Genomic DNA, 9,308 nt, shown 5'->3' on the forward strand with positions numbered 1-9,308 from the left:
TGGAAAAAAATATCATGTGATTTCTATCCCTAAAAACCATCTAAGTGATTAGGCAGTATCCCGGGTAGAATGGTTTAGCAATAAGTGATCCCAAAAACAAAAGGTTAGAGCAGAGGAATCTACAAGTACTTTCTTTTTTCCAATTCCATGAATCTATACTCAGACAATAGAATTAAATTCCTTTCTTACTTAGGGAAAAAATTTCTAAATTACCTATTATTCCTTCATCCTCATACCAATGCCTTATAACCACTAATTCTGGCTGTTTAGTTACCCATTTTTTTTATAAGAATGATTCCTCCTCTCTTGAAAAAACAACAACAACCTATAAGTCATTTTATCTACAATCTTCATTTTATAGAAGAAGGGCCTAAGACAGAAGTCAGGTGATTTGTCAAAACCACACAATTAAGGCCCTGGCCGGTTGGCTCAGTGGTAGAGCATCGGCCTGGCGTGCAGAAGTCCCGGGTTCGATTCCCTGCCAGGGCACACAGGAGAAGCGCCCATCTGCTTCTCCACCCCTCCCCCTCTCCTTCCTCTCTGTCTCTCTCTTCCCCTCCTGCAGCCGAGGCTCCATTGGAGCAAAGATGGCCCAGGCGCTGGGGATGGCTCCTTGGCCTCTGCCCCAGGCGCTAGAGTGGCTCTGGTCTCGGCAGAGCGATGCCCTGGAGGGGCAGAGCATCGCCCCCTGGTGGGAAGAGCATCGGATCCTGGGAGTTTGTGGCATGTTAACTCTTACGAGCTCACTTTCCTTAGTTTTAAAATCATCCTGAAGGCAAGCAACCTTCAACTATGATAACTGAACATATAGCCAGTAGCACTGGAGAAAGCCAGAACAACCATTTCCATATAATTGTCACTATTATACCTTCTGGATGCTCCCTTAAAAAGGGACAACCATTGTCTGACCAGGCGGTGGCACAGTGGATAGAACATCGAACTGAGATGTGAAGGACCCAGGTTCGAGACCCCGAGGTCACCAGCTTGAGTATGGGCTCATCTGGTTTTGCAAGGCTCACCAGCTTGAGCCCAAGGTCACTGGCTTGAGCAAGGGGTCACTCAGTCTGCTGCAGCCCTCTGGTCAAGGCACATATGAGAAAGCAATCAATGAACAACTAAGGAGCCGCAACGAAGAATTGATGTTTCTCATCTCTCTCCCTTTCTGTCTGTCTGTCCCTATCTGTCCCTCTCTCTGACTCCCTCTGTTGCTGTCACCACAAAAATAAAAGAAAGAAAGAAAAGCGACAGCCATTCACAGGGTTTGTCTCTATTATACCTGAATTATAAATCACTCAGTGATGAAAGTTTTACTCCCAAGATATTAATCCAAATCAAAGGAATTGTTTAACATCTTATGTAGTTACCTGAGATGACAATATCAGTGGGGAAAACAAGAGGCTGGCCAACAATCTTGAAAGGAAAATCTAGGTAATAAAATATCCACAGGGGGCAAATTTCAACATATTCCTTAGCATCTAGAGGGCTACAATTATGTGGAGGTACCACAAAAGGCCTAGTCTTATAGCTCTGATGAACTTGAGGCTCTGTACAAGCATGAGGTGAAGGCTAAAGCAGAGCTTTAAAGTTCCTATGCTCAAGGCCTGCCATAAACCAAGCACAAAGCTCCTCAGCAAAGACTGGGTGCCTTATTGGTTCAATAAATTGAAGGACAGCTTTGAGAAGTCATTATCTGACCAATAAGCTAAAAGAGATTGCCATAACACACAATGGTTTATGGAATTAGTCCAGGAAAATGACTAAACAGACAAACTCTAAAGAAAGACCTGAATCTGATTTCTAGGTATCCACATGATATTCAAAATTCAACAAAACTTAAAGCATGCAAAGACACAGGTATGTACAAAAGTACACAGGATAATTTTTAAAAAGCAGTCAATAGAAACTGTCGTTGAGAAAATTTAGAGAATAAGCTTATTAGAAAAAGCATTAAATCAGTTACTATATTATTTAAAAACAATATCTAAATAATTAAAGTATTAAGGTAATGTTCACCAAGTAGAAAATATCATGAAAAAGGCGAACTTATTTTAAAAAGAGAGAGAGATTCTGGAGTTGAAAAGTATAATAACTAAAATTAAAATTTCACTAAAGGGATTCACCAGCAAATTTGAGATTAAAAAAAGAATCAGTAAACTTTAAGATAAGTCAATTGGGATACCCAGTCTAAGGAACAGAAAGAAAAAATAATGGGTAAATAAAAAAGCACACAACCAGCCATGGCCAGTTGGCTCAATGCTCAATGGTAGAGCATCAGCCCAGCATGTGTATGTCCCAGGTTTGATTCCTGATCAGGGCACACAGAAGTGCCCATCTGCCCTCTTCCTCTCATATCTCTCTCTCTCTCTCTCTCTCTCTCTCTTTCTTTCTCTCTTTCTCCCTCTCCTCCTCCTGCAGCCATGGCTCGACTGGAATGAGTTGGCCCCAGGCACTGAGAATGAAGAGGTCAGTTGCTGAGCAATGGAGCAATGCCCCAGATGGGCAAAGCATTGCCCCCTGGTGGAATTGCCAGGTGGATCTTGGTCAGGGAGCATGCAGGTGTCTATCTCTTTGCCTCCCTACTCTCACTAAATAAAAAAAAAGCACACAAGCTAGAAACACGTAGGCTACTAACACGTATACCAATATACCAGTAGTGAGAGTCCCAGTAGAAGATGAGAGAACAATGAGCATAAAGTTCATTTGAGGATATCATGGCTGAAAACTTCCCACATTTGAAGTTTAAGCATTAACTTGTAAGTAAAGCATTAACATGTGTGTCTAAGAACCTTAACAGAGAACCACACTTAGAACATCAGAGTCACACTGTTGACAACCACAGATAGAGAGAGGATCTTTTTAGTGTGTGTGTGAAAGAGACACAGAGAGAGAGACAGAGACAGAGAGAGGGACAGATAGGGATAGTAGGGACAGACAGAAAGAGAGAGATGAGAAAGAGTCAATTCTTCATTGTGGCATTTAGTTGTTTATTGATTGCTTGCTCACATGTGCCTTGACTGGGGGGCTAGAGCAGGAGAGCAGAGCAAGTGACTTCTTGCTCAAGCCAGCTGCTTTGGGCATCAAGCCAGCAACCATGGAGTCATATCTATAATTCCACGCTCAAGCCAGCAACCCCATGCTCAAACTGGAGAGCCCATGCTCAAGCTGGATGAGCCTGCGCTGAAGCCTGCACTCAAGCCGGTGACCTCGAGGCTTTGAACCTGAGTGCTCTGTGTTTCAGCCGGATGCTCTGTCCACTGCACCACTGCCTGGTCAGGCTGGGGGCAGAATCTTGAAAGCAATAAGAAAAAGAGAGTTATCATGCCTCCCCTATTAAAGTCAGTTCTTAAAAATGAAATAAAAAGATACAATAGACAAACTTGAATTCATAAGAAAGAAAGAAAAATCATCAGTAAAGTAACTACATAAAAAAATACTAAACACAGTACAAATGTATTTTTATAACTCCTTTCTTCTCCTATTTGATTTAAGCAACAGCTATATAATACTAAGTTTGTAAAATTGTGTTGAAGGGCTCATAATGTATAGAGGTGTAAATTTTATAATAATAATAGCACAAAGGGTGTGCAGAAGAAACAGAGCTATTTACAGCAAATATTTCCTGTACTGTTGAAGTTAAATTGGTATTAATATAAACTAGATCTTTTTAAAATTAAAATGTCAATTTTAATCACCAGAAATATCACTAAGAATATAACTCAAACATAGTAAAAGAAATAAAAGAAATTAAAATGATAAACTAGAAAAATATTTAATGCAGAAAAAAGTGGTAATGGGGAAACAGAAATAATATATAAGACATAGAAAACAAATAGCAAATGGCAAATTTACATCCTACATCATCATAATTATATAAAATATAAGTTAGTTAAACACTTCAATCAAAAGATAAAGCTTAGCGGAATGGATAAAAATATAATCTGTTTGCAAGAGACACACTATATTTGAAGATACAAATAATTTGAAATAAAAGAATCTAGCTTGATCAGATAGTGGCACAGTGGATAGAGCATCGGACTGGGATGCAGAAGACCCAGGTTCAAAACTCCAAGGTCACTGATTTGAGTTCAGGCTCATCCAGCTTGAGTGCAGGCTCACCAGCTTGAGGCAGGGTCACTGGCTTGAGCATGGGATCATAGAACTGACCCTATGGTAACTGGCTTGAAGCCCAAGCTCACTGGCTTGAGCTCAAGGTCTCTGGCTTCAGCAAGGGGTCACCCATTCTTTTGTATCCCCTGGTCAATGTAAATATGAGAAAGCAGTCCACGAACTGCTAAGGTGCTACAACAAAGAATTGATCCTTCTCATCTCTCTCCCTTCCTGTCTGTTCATATCTGCACCCCCATCACAAAACAATAAAAAGAAAAGAAAGTAAAAGGATCTAAAAATATATCTTGCAAAGAATAAACAAAAAAGAACTATAGTAACTATAATAATATCACACAAAATCAACTTAAAAACACATTATTAATCAGGAACAAGACAAGGTTGCCCACTCTATTCGCTCTTATTCACCATAGTTCAGGCAAGAGAAAGAAATAAAAGGCATTCATATCAGGAAAGAAGAAGTAAAGGTACCACTTTTTGCAGACAACATGATACTGTATATAGAAAACCCCAAGACTTCACCAAAAAACTATTAGAAAAAATAAACCCATACTGAAAAGTTGTGGGGTACAAAATCAATATACAAAAGTCTATTGCTTTCTGATATGCCAACAATAAAACATCAGAAAACAAACTCAAAAACATAACTTTTTTTACAATTGCAACAAAAATAAAAATAAAATACCTAGGAATAACTTAATAAAGGATGTGAAAGAACCACATACTGAAAACTACAAAGCATTATTGAAAAAATTGAAAATGACACAATGAAATGGAAAAAATTTTATGTCCATGGATTAAAAGAATCAACATAGTTGAAATGGCCATATTACCCAAAGCAATATACAAATTTAATGCAATCCCCATTAAAATACCAATGTCTTTTTTTTTTAAAGAAATAGAACAAAAAATAATCAAGCTTGTGTGGAACCATAAATATTCCCAAATATCCAAAGCAATCGTGAGAAAAGAGAATGGAACCAGAGGTATCACACTACCTGACTTCAAAGTATACTACAGAGCCATGTTAATCAAAACAGCATGGTATTGGCAGACAGACAGACATACAGACCAATGGGACAGAACTGAGAGCCCAGAAATAAAGCAACACCTATATAAACAAATACTCCTCAACAAAAGAGCCAAAAACACACAATGGAGACAAGAAAACCTCTTTAATAAGTGGTGCTGGGAAAATTGGAAAACCACATACAAAAGAATAAAACTTGACTACGGTTGATCCCCTTGCAGAAAAATTAATTCAAAATGAATCTAAGGCCCTGGCCGGTTGGCTCAGTGGTAGAGCGTCGGCCTAGCATGCGGAGGACCCGGGTTTGATTCCCGGCCAGGGCACACAGGAGAAGCGCCCATTTGTTTCTCCACCCCTCCCCCTCTCCTTCCTCTGTCTCTCTCTTCCTCTCCCGCAGCCAAGGCTCCATTGGAGCAAAGATGGCCCGGGCACTGGGGATGGCTCTGTGGCCTCTGCCCCAGGCGCTAGAGTGGCTCTGGTCGCAACATGGCGACGCCCAGGATGGGCAGAGCATCACCCCATGGTGGGCGTGCCGGGTGGATCCCGGTCGGGCGCATGCGGGAGTCTGTCTGACTGTCTCTCCCTGTTTCCAGCTTCAGAAAAATGAAAAAAAAAAAAAAAAAAAAGAATCTAAGGTTTTCCAGTCTTTCACTTTGCCACTACTTTTTTTTGTTCTTGCAGCTTAGGTATCTTGAAGGCAGTTTATGGCTGTGTTTTGCTTTTTGATCCAATCTGCTTCTCTGTGCCTCTTTATTGATGAGTTCAGCCCATTTACGTTTGTGGTAATTATTAATGCTTGAGAATTACCTATAACCATTTGGGGGGGTATTTCTGTGTCTCCTTTGGTTCTTCTCTTTTGTGTTTCTGTCAGTTGTTTTTCTTGTAATCCACACTTCTTTTCCTTGATTCTTTATTTTTTTTAAGCTATGTATTTTAGTATTGCTTTCTTCCTGAATGGTTACCATCATGTTTTTAAGAGAAAAGTTGTCATATAAACAAGAGTCCTTTGTTTTATGAGTGCTTCTGCACTACATCCTCCTTTGCTACTGCAGATCTTTATCCTCTCCCCTTTCATGTTATTGTTGTCGCACATAATCCTTGTTAATGTTGTAACTTTGCTGAAACTTTTACTTGTAGTTTTGTTTTGTTTTATTCTTTGTCTGGTAGTATAACCTCCTTGGGTATTTCCTGCAATGGGGGTTTTCTGGTAATAAATTTCCTCAGCTTCTGTATACCTGCAAAAGTTTGTATTTCTCCTTCATATTTCAAGGGTAACTTTAATGTATATGGTGCTTTGGCGGTGGTAATCCATCTCTTTCAGTACTTTAAAATGTTTAAACTCTCTTCTGGCTTGTAGAGTTTCTGCAGAGAAGTCTGATGATAACCTTATGGGCCTTTCTTTATATGTTGTGTTCTTATTTTCCCTAGCTGCCTTGAGGATTTTTTCTTTGTCATTGGTTTTTGACTATTTTGTTATCATGTGCCTTGGAGGAGGTTTGCTTGGGTTGAGGTATCTCAGTTTTCTGTTTATTTCTTGTATTCCAGAATCTAACTCTTTCCATAGACTTGAGAAATTCTCATCAATTATTTGTTTGAATAGGCTCTCCATTCCCTCATTTCCTTCTCCCTCTCTTCTTATTCTGAAATACCTAAAATTTTATCTATCTATCTATCTATCTATCTTTCTATCTATCTATCTATTTATTGACAGAGACAGAGAGAGTCAGAGAGAGGGACAGAGACAGACAGGAAGGAAGAGAGATGAGAAGCATCAATTCTTTATTGCAGCACCCTAGTTGTTCATTGATTGCTTTCTCATATGTGCCTTGAAGGGGGAAGGCGGGTTGGCTACAGCAGACTGAGTGACTCCTTGCTCAAGCCAGCAACCTTGGGCTCAAGCTGGTGAGCCTTGCTCAAACCAGATGAGCTGGCACTCAAACTGGTGACCTTGGGGTCTCAAACCTGTGTTCTCCCCTCCCAGTTCAATGCTCTATCCACTCTGCCAACACTGAGTCAGGCCCTATTACTCTTATATTGTTCTTTCTGATAGAGTCAGATGGTTCTTGTAGAGCTCTCTCATTCTTCTTAATTCATGAGTCTCTTCTCTGTGTAGTATCTCTAGTTGCTTGTCTTCAATGTCATTGATTCTCACCTCTATCTGGCCTGCTTTATTAGCCAAACTTGCTACTTCATTTTTCAATTCATGTATTGATTTGTTTATCTCTGTTTTTAAAGTTTCCATCTCTTTGGTAAAGTACTAGTTTTGTTTATTAATGTGTTTTCTGAGCTCATTAAATTACCTATCAGTGTTTTCTCACTTTTAATTGAGTATTTTCAAAAGTTCAATTTTGAGTTCTCTATCATTTAACTACAAGGTTTCCATTTGATTGAGATTGCTTTCTGGAGATTTTTCATATTCCTGGAGAACTACTTCTCTTTCTATTGTAGTCATGTTATTCAATTCCTTCTTCCTTGATGGCACTGAGAGTGGTATTTATTGTTTAGAAATATAACAAAAAAATAGCTTTAGTCTATTCAATGTGTGGATCTTTGAAGCAGGCCTGTGAGCCCAGCTGGGGTTCCTTTGCTGTATAGCTGTTCAATTTGTTGAAATTTTAAGGGGAGATATAAAGGGTATATCTTGCACTGCCATTCTCTGACTCATCCTAAAAATCAATGATCTTAAATGTAAAGTTTCATGATCTTGTGTGAGACAATGACTTATTAGATATGACACCAAAAACAAAATTAAAAAAAAAGATAGAATGGAATACATCAAAATCTAATACATTTGTGCTTCAAAATACACTATCAAGAAACTGAAAAGACATTCCATAAAATGGAAGAAAATAATTGAAAATCTTATATCTGAGAAGGGATTTATATCCACAATATGTTAAGAACTGTTAAAATTCAATAGTAAAAAGACAAATAACCCAAGTTAAAAATGGGCAATGTATTTGAATAGTCTGTTCTTCAAAGAAGATATGGAAACAGAAAATAAGTATATGAAATGATGTTAAACATTATAATTAGAGAATGCAAAACAAAACTATAGTATGATATCTGTTCACACCCACTAGGGTGGCTACAATAAAAAAAAAATACCAAGTATTGGCCAAGATGTGGAGAAATCTGAACCCTTAAACATTGCTGGTTAGATTATAAAATAATGCAGCTACTTTGGAAAATAGTTTGGCAATTTCCTAAAAATGTTAAACATTGAATTTGAATTACCATTTGACCTAGCATTTCATTACCAGAATATATATATATAATATAATGAATATATATAATATTCAACAGAAAAGAAACAATACATCCATACAGAAACTGTACATGAATGCTTATAGCAGCATTACTAATAGCCAAAATGTAAAACTACCTAAATATTCAACAACTGATGAATGGATCAACATTCTCAACAAATAGAAATGAAGCCCTAATACATGTTATAAATGGATTCACTTTGAACACATTATGTAACTGACAGAAGCCAATCACTAAAAACAATGATTTATTATTTTACATATATAAAATGTATAGAAAAGGCAAAATCATATAGATATAAAGTAGATTAGTGGTAGCCAAGAGAGAGGGAGAGCGGAAAAATAAAAGTGACTGCTAACGGTTATAAAGTTTTTTACGGAGGTGATGTAAATATTCTAAAATTAGATAGTGGTGATAGTTGTACAATTCTCTGAATGTTAAAAAAAAACTGCATTGTGTGGACTTCAAAATGGTTACTTTTATGGTACGTGAATTTTCTTTCAGCAAAGCTGTTTTTAAGGGGAAAAAGTCTTAAAAAATTGTACTTCAAGCTGCTCGACCCTCCCGGGGGGCCAGGCGTTGGCGAGCGGGGGAGCGCTGGGCTGGGCGCTGCTGGAAGGGCCCATCCAAGCTGCCTCTCAGCGTGGCCGGCCCCGCAAACTGCGTTGCTTCAGAGCAACCCGGGAGCGGGAGAGAAGGGCGCAGGGCGGCGCGGGCGGCACTGCGCCAGGGAGAGCCGTGTCCCCGGATGCCGCCCACCACGCCCCAGCCCTGCAGCCGCCGCGGTGGGAGGCAGCGGCTGTGACCGGGTGCGAAGAAGACAACCTCCGAGCGAACCACGAGCTGACCCACGAAGGGGGCGAGGAGCGGGAGCAGAGCACCG

This window comes from Saccopteryx bilineata, chromosome 5 (assembly GCF_036850765.1).
Source record: "Saccopteryx bilineata isolate mSacBil1 chromosome 5, mSacBil1_pri_phased_curated, whole genome shotgun sequence".
Taxonomy (NCBI): domain Eukaryota; kingdom Metazoa; phylum Chordata; class Mammalia; order Chiroptera; family Emballonuridae; genus Saccopteryx; species Saccopteryx bilineata.